The sequence below is a fragment of the Prinia subflava genome, chromosome 6 (assembly GCF_021018805.1).
Source record: "Prinia subflava isolate CZ2003 ecotype Zambia chromosome 6, Cam_Psub_1.2, whole genome shotgun sequence".
Lineage (NCBI taxonomy): Eukaryota > Metazoa > Chordata > Aves > Passeriformes > Cisticolidae > Prinia > Prinia subflava.
In genome coordinates, this window is record NC_086252.1 from 10,507,693 (window position 1) to 10,520,769 (window position 13,077).

General features: G+C 39.6%; 1 protein-coding gene across 2 annotated transcripts in view; it reads left to right on the forward strand.

Annotated features, from left to right (window-relative positions):
* The window catches only part of SLC39A10 (solute carrier family 39 member 10), a 110,807-nt gene that overhangs the window by 23,788 nt on the left and 73,942 nt on the right, over positions 1-13,077 (forward strand). For both annotated transcript variants that reach the window (XM_063400197.1, XM_063400198.1), the window contains exon 9: positions 9,920-10,063. The gene's annotated coding sequence lies outside the window, so the exon portion shown is untranslated. The remainder of the gene's footprint in view (positions 1-9,919; positions 10,064-13,077) is intronic.

Genomic DNA, 13,077 nt, shown 5'->3' on the forward strand with positions numbered 1-13,077 from the left:
ATATAAGACACACAGAAGAAGTAATTGAGATAAAAGTGCATGGTAAATTGGTATAGTACTGCAGAGAGTGATGAGCCACACTTATTAATTTCAGCAATTACAAACCTACAGAGCAAGTTCTACGTCTCTTATCCCAATGAATGATTGTGTTAAAGCAAATAGGCCACACTCCTAATGGAATTCCCCTACTTCATAAAACTGGAAGGTTTGTTAAACATCCCACCTGGATTTTCTGCAGTGCTGTCTTGCTTGTACTTGAGTGTTTCTTCTGCAGCATTATTTGCAGAGCAGGAAATTCCTTGAAGTGCTGTAGATGTCTCTGCACTTTGAAGTGTCTGTCGTGAGTGTGGCAGACATGCCATCAGCCTGCCTCAAAGCTAACAACCTCCACAGGTTTTACAGTAAAGAAACCAGTTCTTTTCTGTGTTCCTCTTACACTAAAAATGCCTCTCCTTTACCATCCCTGAAGTTAGCTCATGTGCTCCTACCCTTTTGAGTAGCTTCTTCAAAGGGAGGTAAAAAAATTGACTGGCTATGAAAACAGCATTAAAAAGGAAGAAAAGAGAAAGAAAAAAAAAGGAGAAAATAATCCAGTAAGATACAGCAGTGTTCAAACTTCTACAGGGCAAGGAGAAAAGGTAGGGCCAAGGTTTTGCATAATCAAATTGTCATTATAAGGAATAAGTAAAGCCAGAGAAATACTAAAATTCTAGCAAGAACTTCAGCCTGCTGGCACCTTGGCATGATTTACATCAGACATTTACTGGAGAATTTCCATTGGAGAGGGACAGGGAGAAGCTCTGTGTCTAAGGAACAGAGGACTACCTAATCCAGTTAGCTTTGGAAGTCAGCTGGATGAGATTTGATGATTAATCAGAAAATGCACAAAATGTTTATATGCTAGGATATCCAGCAAAAAACTTGCTGGGCTCACACATCCTGGGATCTCTCCCATCTGTACAGGTGTTTATGACTTGTCTAACAGCCCCATAAAAACTCTCTGACCTTATTACACTACTGGCTTGTGATTAGTTACCTGGTCTTAAAATAGTATGAAAAATTAGGGTGACCTAATTTTCCACACAGCCACAACATCCAGGAATTAATTCTTCTGTTTCCAAAACAATATTTCCTCCTGCTAGTTGCACAAATGTTCCTTCTGTGGCTTCTTTTTCTCACCATCCTCCTTAACCCCAGAGGACTGCAGAGGATTCTCAACCTGACTGCTCCATGGAGCAGCAAAAGTCTGAAAACGAAGTATAAGATTTAGTGTCCCAGCTGGGGGCCAAGGGAAAAAATAAATATGCAGGTATCCTGAGATGCTTCAGTACTTTTGATGAATGAAATTGTGCTGTGAGTGAAATAGTTTCAAAGAGAGAAGGAAAACATTTTTTAAATGTTTGCAAGTTCAACTTAGTAATTAATACTTTGCATAGATATTACTACGGGAACAGTTAAAGCTGGGTGAGGCCAAAAATACCTGTTCTGAATTTGAATTTTCACAAGCAATTGGAAAGACAATTAAAAAGGATTATGTGCAAGTGATAACAGCCTGAGAATTCATAAAAGCAGAACCTCAAAATCTTTTGATCCACAGAACCTCTTCAGTATTACATTTCATGACTTTTGCAGCATTCTTAGGATTTACAGTTTGATTCCTTTAGACTCTGGGAAAGATCAAAGTCTTGTGCCTGTTTAACAGTATCACCTATGAGTCTGAATAGAAGGAAAAAATACGTAAAACTGGGAGAGGGAATTACTGCTGGGATATATGTAAGCATTTTCCTGCCACTGTAGGAATGTACGGATTATCAGTCTGGGTCACTTTGTCTCTGGAGAAATTCAAGAATTCACCTAGATGCCTTGTTTTTCCAGCTGCTTTTCTTCAAAGGTATCCAAGTGAGTTATGCCAGCATAAATCTTTCCATGAAAGAGCAGCATCTGCATCCTGGCCCATAATATCCACAGGCTTTTACAGGCTGCTTCACAGGAGATGAGGTATCCTGTCTGAAGAGGTGAAGGAGTAGTGTCAGTTGTTGTACGGCTCCTCTAAAAATTGTATCCAGGATGAGATAATTCAGGAGCACCAGAAGAACTTCTTGCTCTTATGAGAGGTGTCTTTACGTTTCTCTGTGTCAGCTGAACTAGACTGCGATAGCACAAGCTGCTACTGAGAAAGCCAGATCTGTCATAAGAAAAACTATAAAGTACTACTTCAAAGGTATGCTTACATCTCTTTGGATACAGACCAAGTCCTAGGATTTAATAGAGTAAAATAAAAAGTTGAAATATATTTCATATTAAAGCAGAGTCAAAATAAAAAAAGACACTAAAGTTTCTTAAATGAGCTATTTCAAGCTTGAGAGCATTTTACGAATTGCATTTCAGATACGGAAAATCCAAATTTTTTCACATTGGTTCATATCTAAGAGGAATGTAGAAACCTTGAAATGTTTCATACGATGAAAATCCTTTTCACCCACTAGTTATACTTTTATCTTTTATTCCTCCCCCTGCCTCACCCCACCCCAAAAAAACAATAAAAGGAATCTATGACATTGGTCATTGAGGTATTCATATAAAAATTAAAAGCAACCTCAGCTTTTTATAATATAATTATGTATGAATTCCCTTTAAAGTCTGATCCAGTATCTGCTGACTTCAAAGAACAGACCTTTTTTGGATGAGACTAGTCACTGAAGAGTTTGGATGATATTAGTCACTGAAATGCAGATTCTGTGTAACCAGACTCTCTGCCTATATTAGGAATCTTAGGTGAAGACACAATTATTAGCTTGAGCCCACAACAAGCTTTACAAATTACCACAGCAGTATGAAGTTACAGTGGTATATAATGTCTTAAGTGTTCAAATCTCTTCAAAATTCTCTCTCTGTTATTATGAATGATATATAAAAAGGCTGTTAGTTCATAATCATGCAAAATTTATACATAAAAGAGCATTTCTCTTTTGAGGAACCTTACACTAAGTTAAAAAAATCTGTCTACCCATAAAATTAACACATCAAACTTTCAGATTTAAAAGAAAATGTCATAAATGCAGAAACTTACAACATTTGCATAGCTCGGACAAGAAATTTCCTGTAATCTACCGCCAGTTTAGTCAATGTTATGTTAAATGATCCTTTCCTGCATTTGCTTCATTCAGTCCTAATAACACTTGTCTTTCATTCTGAATTGAAATTATGTTAGCATGACAAACACTAGAAGAGAAATCTGCTGGGAATTATTTATGAGGAACTTGGCAGAGCAGCTTTTAACAATACCTAATCCTGGAACTTTAGCCATGACCTTCATTAACCAGAGAAACATTCACAATTACTAAAAAAGATGAACTTCAGGTGCCAAATTTTACCTAAAAGCATAAAAAACAAAAGAAAACCAACACCAAAACTAAATAAAAGCAAGGGAGAAAAGGAGAGAGGAACCAATAGGGAAGGAAAACCACGAGTTTCCAAACCCAAGTCATTCGTGAAGGCCAAATTGAGGACAGCAGGCCGAGCTGTGATGTGCAGGCTGTTCCCAGGGGTCACGTCAGGGACACAGCTCCGGTTCCAGCTCAGGAGGCGCTCAGCGCCCCGAGGGGCTCCGTCCTGCTGGGCGGCTCCGGCGCCTGCGGAGCGCAGACCCAGCGCTCCCTGGGGATGCTGATCCCGCACCGGCCTGGGCTTCCCTTGGCATGTGCACAGGATGTGCACGGCTGCAGTCCCCAAGCAGGCCCTCTCTCTCTCCTCTGGGAGGAGGCTCGGAACAGGTGAGGCTTGGGCCGTGTTTTCTCGTCTGTGACAGATTTGCACAGTATCATAAGCTCGCTGTGCTTGGTTGTTTTCCTTCTATCGAAAGAATGGTGTTGCAAAACTGTTTAGAGTACAAATGAATCCATACCCCATATGTTGCTATTTATATTTATATCCACTTAGGACACCCAGCAGACCTGGTTATGGAGCAGGTCCTTGTTGTCTCCAGTTCCTCCTCTGCTCATAAACATTTCAGTGTGAACAACTGGGTATCACCACGTCTGCACTTCAATTGCTCATTGTAATTTCACATTAGCTTCTATTCCACATCAATTTTCTATGCAACATTTTCTAGTATCTGCTCATGTATTTTGTGCAGACTGTGTAGGAAGAAGCTTAATCTAAAACATCTGCAGCAAGATGATAGGATCACATAAACATTATTTCTTGCAGAGGTTCTGTTTATAAACTGCAATGAAGTATGTTTCCACTGCATCAGCATAATCCTACCTTTGCATTTACCTACTATCATCAAAATGGAGAACAAAGGAAAATAAAATACAAGAGGAAAAGTCAAATTCCCAGGCACATAAACACAATGTTCAGACAGAAACTGACAAAGCTCTGAAAATTATGTCCCTAATCTGAAACCCGTTCAATAAACTACATTAGTTATCACTGCTGAGTATCTGCTTATGTGCCTAAATTCCCAGTAAGCCATATGGAAAATTACTTTATAATGTGGAATCACCAGAGCTTTTTGATAGCAAAAGCGCCACACACACACTGAACTGTTGCAGAGTAAGTCAATAATTAGTGAGCCACAATTTTCAGAGCCTAATGGATTCAATAGACACCTAAGGGACATCTCAGCTTCAGCCACAGCATTGTGCTCCATCACATTACCCTGCAACAGAATGACTCACAACACAGGCTCCTAAAAGAGGGTATAAATTATCCTTGTAGTTGAGATTTACCCTTGAAGGTCGGTATCCATACCCAAGCAATTTCTCTTCCATCCTGCCCTTCAGGTACTTTACCAAAAGACAGAAAATGTGCTCAGCATCAGGCATGTTTCAGGTCTGAAGGTACCCACATGCAGTTTCATCTGCACATAAAATACGGTACAGAAGCAGCTTGCCATCAACACACAAATAGCTTTTGTCAGCAAACATGTTAATTACCAAAATTTGAGTTCCAAGACTTTCCATGTTAGTTCCTTAAAAAACTAAGCATGTTAGCTGTTTTCTCATTACATCATTTTGAATATGAGAATGAATGCAAGTTCCAACAACAGTTTCAGGCACTAGAGAAGGGCATATTATAAAGATTCACCTAATAGCTGAAAAATTTCACAAACAAAAGAATCCTTTTTACACAAGAATGTGCTCTGAATGGAATATCTGCTAAACAACTAGTGCATGCCCCTGGAAGTCAGTGGAGCATTTGGATCCCTTCTTAGCTTGTAAGATTTTATAAATAAAAATCTAGTAAATTCTTGGGATTTGTAGCCTCCTATTTGATCCTTTCAGTCCTGAGTGTTCTTTACCATCCTCACTGGAACATAAGCAGAAGAGTTATATATTGTATTTCTAAATGCAGGTGAGTATTTTTCCCTTTATTATGATCCAACGAACTGAAGTAGGATTCAGTACATAAACTACTCTTAATTCCAGCTGAACAATAATATTGTAAGTCAGAATATCAGAGACTGGTGTAAACGAAAACAGGTCAAAAGTCGAATGTCTGGTGACAAGCAATCCATTGGCTTCTATAATTTTCACCAATATAAATTCATTTTTGGGGGACAAAATCATCATTCCAAGAAGACTATAGGAAGTAAACCACTCTGGCTTCTGTGGGTGAGGTAGCAAAAGGAGTAAAAGCAACAGGAAGTAAACCCAAGGGAAGAAGGCTCATTTTCAAACCTCACAACAGTTCCAAAGTAGACTGAGGACACAGTACTGTCACCCGCTCGTGAATTCCCTTCTTCCAGCTGTAAGAAGCCTGGGGGTTAAACAATGATAAAAATCCATGGATGATGGGAGTGCCTTTGTTCTGGGTGGTTATGCAGGAGGAGGAACACTGCCCTGTGGTACTGGGTTCAGTCTCAGCTCACAGTGCAATCAACACTCCTGTGCTTGGTGCCCAGGCAGAGCCTCCCTGGCAAGGAGAGGTTCCTGCACACACAGGCACCAACACGTCAGATCACCACGGGCATAATCACTGCCTCTGCACTGGGGGAGAAAAAAAAACTGTGAGAATAAAACTTGAGGCCAAAACCTGCCTAGAGCCTAAACACTGGCAACGATTTTGCTTTTTTACTTGGGCTAGAAGGAAGGTAGGAAGTCCTATTATGTGCAGGGAAGAAACAAAGTCCTTGAGGCTCATTGGTGAAGTCTATGAATTGAAAAGTACTAATATAACAGAAGGGTAGTAAGTGGAATGATGGCATATCTTCAAATGAATTCATAAATTAAAAGGTATTTTACATTTTTAAGGGAACGTTTTTGTCGGTTATAAAGAAATTAAGAAAAGTGAAAACCTCTGAGTAAGACATTGTAATGGGATTCACAGGTTATCACTGAATGCTTGTGTGAAGAAAAGAACAGCTACAAAGGTTTTGAGCTTAAACTGAAAACTGTGGCAAGTCAGTCTCCTTGGCAGCTCTTCTAAGGACACATTGACTGATCTCTGCCCACATGAAAGATGAAGCTATACTTAGTGCCTTCAATAAATTGAAGCTCTGGATATTCCAAGATGGTGCAGAGAATACGGGAGAAATGTAGATTCTTAAAAAACTCCAGGTATTTCCTTTTGCACAGGTTCTGTGCTCCACACAGTGAATGTTGGATGAGATGCACACTGTATATGGAAGAGAAGTCAGGCTATGAGAGCCCTTCTGACCTTGAAATGGAGACACAACTTAACTGCATTTCAGGGGACTCAGGAGCACAGGCATCTGGACAAAACAAGTTTTGTGCGAGTGTTCCTTTGCATTATAGTTGTGTATTTAGTAAGACTTAGTCTAAATTAGTGTCTGTATCAAAGTACCAGGTTGTTTCCCATCTGCTTCTTGTTCCTTTTTGCTTCGTATTTCTCTTCCTTCATATTATTTTCTGCCATTGCTTGTCCTTTTCCACTGTAGTATCTCCAGTGATGTTCTTTCAGTCTTTACTTGCATATCACATTTATTTTGTTTCCTCTTTCTTTTCACCATCACCATAAAATAGATACTGGTAATGTAGCATTTTGCTGCTCAGCCTGCACTACTAAACTTATTTTATAGCTGAGAGACTGGCACAGGTAATAAATAATTTGCTGGTTTACTTGTGCACCTTTAAAGTATGTGTCACTAAAATCAGAAAAGTGATCTCCTGCCCTACTGGACAAAGCCTTAATTTGCATATTTTTCTTCTCTTTAACAAAACAGAAAGGACTTTATTACAATTGTAAATATAGCATACTCCTGCAGAAATAAACATACCCCTTCCTCAGTGGGAGATCTGAAGAATGGTCATGGGAGGCCTTTCTTTCATTCCCCATCGCCAGGCAGAGCTGCCAGATTCTCTGCCAGAGTTCAGGTTAGTCAGGGAGCACGCTGGCACTGCTGCCCCTAAATCAAGTTCTACAAAACTACACTCCTAAACCCACTCCCACCTTTTCCATACAACAGCTGAGTTTCATTTCTGTGGTTTTCTTGTCTGCATTAACTTGCCATGCCGTGCCCAAATCAGACATCAACCAATGCACTCTCTACAGATGACACAGAAGTGTCTCACAGAACTCACTGATTACGCAGTGATTTATTAAGAAATAATGAAGAAACTGATTTGCATTAGTTTCAAAGCTGTGAATCGAGCCCTTTGAGAATGGATGTAACTGGATTGCATGATATTATAAGCTAGCAGACTTAAAAAAGAATTCTTTAACTTTGGGTTATATTACAAAATACGCTGAAGATATTTATTAAAAAATAATCAAGCAGCTATTCCTCTCTTTGTGAAGGCAAGAAGAGCAAGTTAACCACTTTGCAAAACTGAACTATGACACCCCTAGCCAGCTTCATCATCTATTTTGTGAATTAAACAATTGTTTACATATGTGACATTCTCACTACAAGTTTAAAATCATATTTATTCATTGTACAGCAATTCAAAGTAGAACCACTGACTGAAAACCATGATCAGTCACAATCTGAGTTTATACTGAGGCCATAATCAAAACTATTCATAGACAATTGGTACTAAAGTAACTTTTCTCTATCAAGAATTTATGAGTGGGAAATGAAATTTATCTGAATTTTTTATACCACCACATTTTACCAGTTAATCACATATTAATTAATTTTTTCATCTGAAACTTTATTGCTGAGAATTGAAGGGTATCAAACAGGGTTTTGTTTTATAGCAATCACAGATTTTACAGTGCACAAGGAACTGTCCTGACTTTAAATTAAGCTTTCATGGAATCTAACTTTTCAGTTAAGCCTGCACAGGACCACGATTTTTCCTTTTTTTAATGCCTCTATGACATCACAAAAAGAAAGTAATTTTATTTTGTAAATGAGCATTTACTCCTCTTAAAGCAAATGGTTGAGGCTACACCTTTCTCATTTACCACTATTACTGACCTGGCCAGAATTAAATGACTCTGCATTTGAACTAATATTCTGTAAATAGCAGTGAATAAGGGCACCTAAACAGCAATTTGAATAAATCCATTTTGGTGGAATGAGTATTATAAGAGACTTACTTCATATTAGAAATAATTTCCTGCCCAACTCAGTATCTTTGTATTATCTCCTGTGCTATTTACTTTTCATGTCATTACCACTGTGGCTTTGCCAGATCTTTTTTAAATGATAACATCAGTTTCTCTCAGCCAGGAATCTTATTTGACATAATTGCTTCTCATATTAGAACTTTTTGGAAATTAATGTCGATTTGGCACATTTCTGAGGTGATGCTGAGTACTTTCTAGACATCCAGAACTAAAAATACACTTCCAGAGGAGGCACTGGTAAGCAGTTCCACCACCAAATGAAGGTTCCTAATTCAGCTGGTGACACTGACCAACACCCAGCCTGCAAGTCCTTCCAGGGGACTTCTGATTTCAGGGGAGATAGGTTCTGTTAAACTGGAGGCTGGGAATGCTCTGGGTTTCTGGCATAAAAGATGGGGAAGAAGGTTCAGCAAGCATTTAGAAGTCCTCAGAAACAACACCTACTGAACATAAATATGATTATGTTACAGTATTGATATTATGGGACACCAATGGGGATGTGCACAGATTCATTCTCACCTTCCCTGAACCCACACTGTGGCTGTATAATCATGGCCAGATGCATCCTGCAGGCAAATCTGAATATCTGCTGCTGAAACCTACCTATTCCAGCACAGTTTGAGGGGCATCTGCTCATTATATATCCCACATATTCTCTTTTACAACATCCACTGGCCAGAACCAGGAAATCAAAACATCCCTTCCTGCATTTGCCGCAGGGCGGCTGCAGTTCAGGCTGCTGTTGTAGCAGTGTGTAGTTAAAGGTCCTGAGAAACAGCTGCTCTGCATTAGTATCAAGGCAGGCTCCTGTTTGGGCTCTGTAATCAATGAAAATGCGTCCTGGGTAGCTCTGAAAATAGCCATGGATGTGTGGGAGTACAGAGACATTAAAACCACCCTTCTCAAATTGATCTGTAAATTAGCTGAGATAAATTCAGTCAAAATCTAATCTAGAGATTCTCTCTTGGAAGACTCTGCCTATGAATGCCTTTCATGTTTAGGTCTGCTGAATCCACTACAGAAATTGCATAACTTTATTGTGGGACCTTATCAGGTGGTCCAAATCTCCTCAAAGCTCAGTTGTTGATTCTATAAAGTTATTCACATACTTTAGACATCCTGATGAGAAGCCCAAAGGTAAAAGCTGATGTTCTTAGGCTTTCTATAAACATAAACAGGGAATGGGGACAGTTATGGGACATGGTTCAGTCGTGACTATCAAAATTTTATTTAGATGGCACAGTCCAATACTTGGGAAAGACAGAGGCCTTATGTCATCCCTGAACTTTCAGGTGTGCCCCAGGTACTACCACAGCACTCTAAATGCAGTAGCACAGGCCTAGAGCCTTTTGTAACCAGCTTATGTTGATTTGCACAGGTGGAATCCCGGCCCCTTCAATCCTGACATCTTCCTGAAATTCCTCTGGAGTTGGTGATCTGAAGAGCCCTGAAACATTGCAACATCTTCAGAGTGGTTTGCAGCAGGAACCCCCAGGAGCACAGTCCCACTGCAGAGAACCTGGTAGGGAATTTCCACAGGCCATAAACAAACAAAATCCCTCAACAAACAAAAGTTAAGGTCCAACCAACTCAGCCACAGAACAAGTCTGCTGCTCATAATTCAGGGAGCAGGAAAATGCTCCACTTAGCAACATTTTATGAGCTTTGAAAAGACAAATGTCTATGGTCCTAGACCTTCTAGTTGCTTTATCTGATAGATTCCTTGGTAGATTGCTCTGGAAATTTGGTGCTTCAAAAGTCAGGGCTCTTGTTTTGGAGAATCCTTTGGGGTATGACACTGACAATGCTTTTGTAAGTCTGTCTCATTTTATCCAGCATTAAGAAAGGGTCTAATATATTTCACAGTACTGTGTCATAATTGCTTGTGCCTTTTTTTCCTCTGACTCTTTCAAAATGAAGAATGTTCCTTCCCTACATCCTCACAGGCTGTGCATCATTAATGACCATCCAGGCCACAGCTGCATATTTATTTCCATGCATGGTTTCACGCTCCCTCTCTGAAGTCTTTGCTTTTTAAAGTCATTCAGTCTTCTCTTGCAAATGTGAATAAGAGACCAGGTGATTTGTTCCCCAAAATAATCACATTCTGCAAGAAGTCTCCGTGCTGTTTTTTTACATGACTCTTACCTGTAAGGACAGAAATACTTTTAAATCCAAGTGTTAAAGCAAGTCAAAGACAGGAAGGTGAATCAACCAAGCACTCACATTAGGATGAGATAACAATGCTTTCATACTGCAGGATAGCTATTTCATTATCTTTTGCTTGCAAAGGGAAGCAGCAGTTCTGATTAAACACTATTTTATCTGTGCTCTTTGTAAGCATAACTCAGAGAAGATGACGGTATGATAGGGCTGAGTTTTGAAGACTTGTGCTTAAAAGCCATCTATCTTTAAGGCTTGTACCTTCCGTGGATTCTCTCCTAATTAAGAACACCTGTAGAGGCCTGACCAGACCCTGTGGTTTGCAGCAAACTGCCGAAGGGCTCTGAAAAGGCAGAAACTTTGTGTTGTCTTTTAACCTAAATTATAACAGGGTTCAAGCCTGTGCCAAGCAGAGTAAAACTATATAATTTATGAGCTCTGAGGGCAGCTCTGGGCCCCTCTGTGGTGATTTTTATCGGTGCAGTAGCATAAACAGTTCTCCTTTCCTTGAACATTGGGAAAAGGGAGCAGTGGAAGGCCTGCCGTATAAAGGGGATCTAGCCCGTGCCAGGACCTCTGTAGCCCACGGAGAGCCAGGTAAGTGTGTTTGCACTGCTCTGCTTTTTGTGCAGTGTGCTGAGACTGAGCAAGGGCTGTGGGACTGCAGGAGCTGCACTTTTAGGCCTATGGTTTGCTTTTTACTCTTAAAATTTTAAGCTTGTTACAGAGGATCTACTTTGATTCATTGTCTGCCTTTGTCTTGGAAGGCTCAGTTGTGCCAAACCTCACCAGTGGTGTAATAGAGCTACCCACAGTATTACAAACTGCACTTGGCTGTAATGATGGGTTTGGGCCCTTGCTCTCTGGGTTTTGAAGCTGGATTCTTATGAACAAGCAGGTGTTACTTAAGGACTGGTCCTTGAGTCAAGTGGAAAACTATTAGATATGAGCAGAACACACAATGAATTTTTTTTTTTGCTATGTTTTAATAATGTAATTATAGATAAACCATAAAAGTTAGTTTGTAACTCAAAATTACAATATAGAATAGAACTGAATCTATTCTTTTTTAGATAATAAGAAATTACTGCAGCTTCATGTTCTCTTCAGCAAATAGTAGGCACAAAGTGGGAATAGACTAAAAATATCACCTAACTGGAAACAGAACTAAGGCACTGTCCAGCTGACCCACCTCCAGAAACAACAGACAGTCTCCAGGGACTTCTGGCTTTTGTTTCTGTCTTAGAAGGTTTGGGTTTTGTGGTGTGGAGGTTGAGAGGGAGGAAGGGGGGGCCGGGTTTTTTGTTTGGTTTAAACTGACATTTTAAGTCTAATCTTTATAGGAAAAGGGACACCTTGAAAATCTTAGTGCTACATTTCCTTACTGCTGATCTCCAGCAAGAATGAAGCCTTTGTTGGTATTGGTTCCTGATGATTAAAACAGCTACAGTAGTTGGTGTCTTAATTTAAAACAACAACAACAACAACAGCGAAAACCCTTTGAAGTTGCTCTAATTTTTATTTTCTCTGTAATGTTACATGAAGCCTGCTGCAGAGGGAGAGCTGGGGAGATAAGTTTCAGGCTCAGCTTGCCAGCTGCAGCAGAAGACGGCTTGTTATTTAAAAGTTTTTTCTTGTTGAAAAGCTAGAGCTCTGCCCGTGTTAAGCACTGTCAGTTGGCACAGCTCTCCTGTGCTGCCCAGTTATGCCCCATAAGTCTGGGATAAGAAGCATTTCTTGCTAAAAGATTAAGAGGGAGACTCTTAGAAATGTTTTACCATGTTATATAAGAACTGGGTCTGGCAGTAAATTGTCCTTGGACTTGAAACAACCAGGGTCACAGTTCCAGCCTGAACATGAGCTCGGTGCTCTCATCTTGAAGTTGTTCTAAATTTTAAGCCATTATGGTCTATGACTAACTCTGTAGTTTAGATTGGCACAGTCTCAAAGGAAGGTATTTCCCTGCATCTGGGAAAAAAGTAGATGCAGCCAATGGCCTTTTAAAGCATACTGCAAAAGAATTGTACAATAGCTTGAGGCATCATGTGTAGGTTGTTTAATCTCTTCAGCATAATTATCCTTTTAATAGGTGTGTGCTAGTACCATAATCCTTCTTTCAGCACTCCACTAGAAGACTAAATGCTTGACTGGTTCAGGCCAATGACTTCTATGGGATCTGTACTATCCTTTTTTGCAAATCTAATGTTATGGGTTTGTTCTGTAAACAGAAGATCAAGGTCAGATTTCTCTTGTAGGACTGAGCATCAAAAAAGTTAGTCATTTTTGATTAAAAACTTGTAATATATGAAGTATTTTATGTGATGCTGATAGCATTGCTCATATGACTGAATAATACCATAGCTTTATACAAAC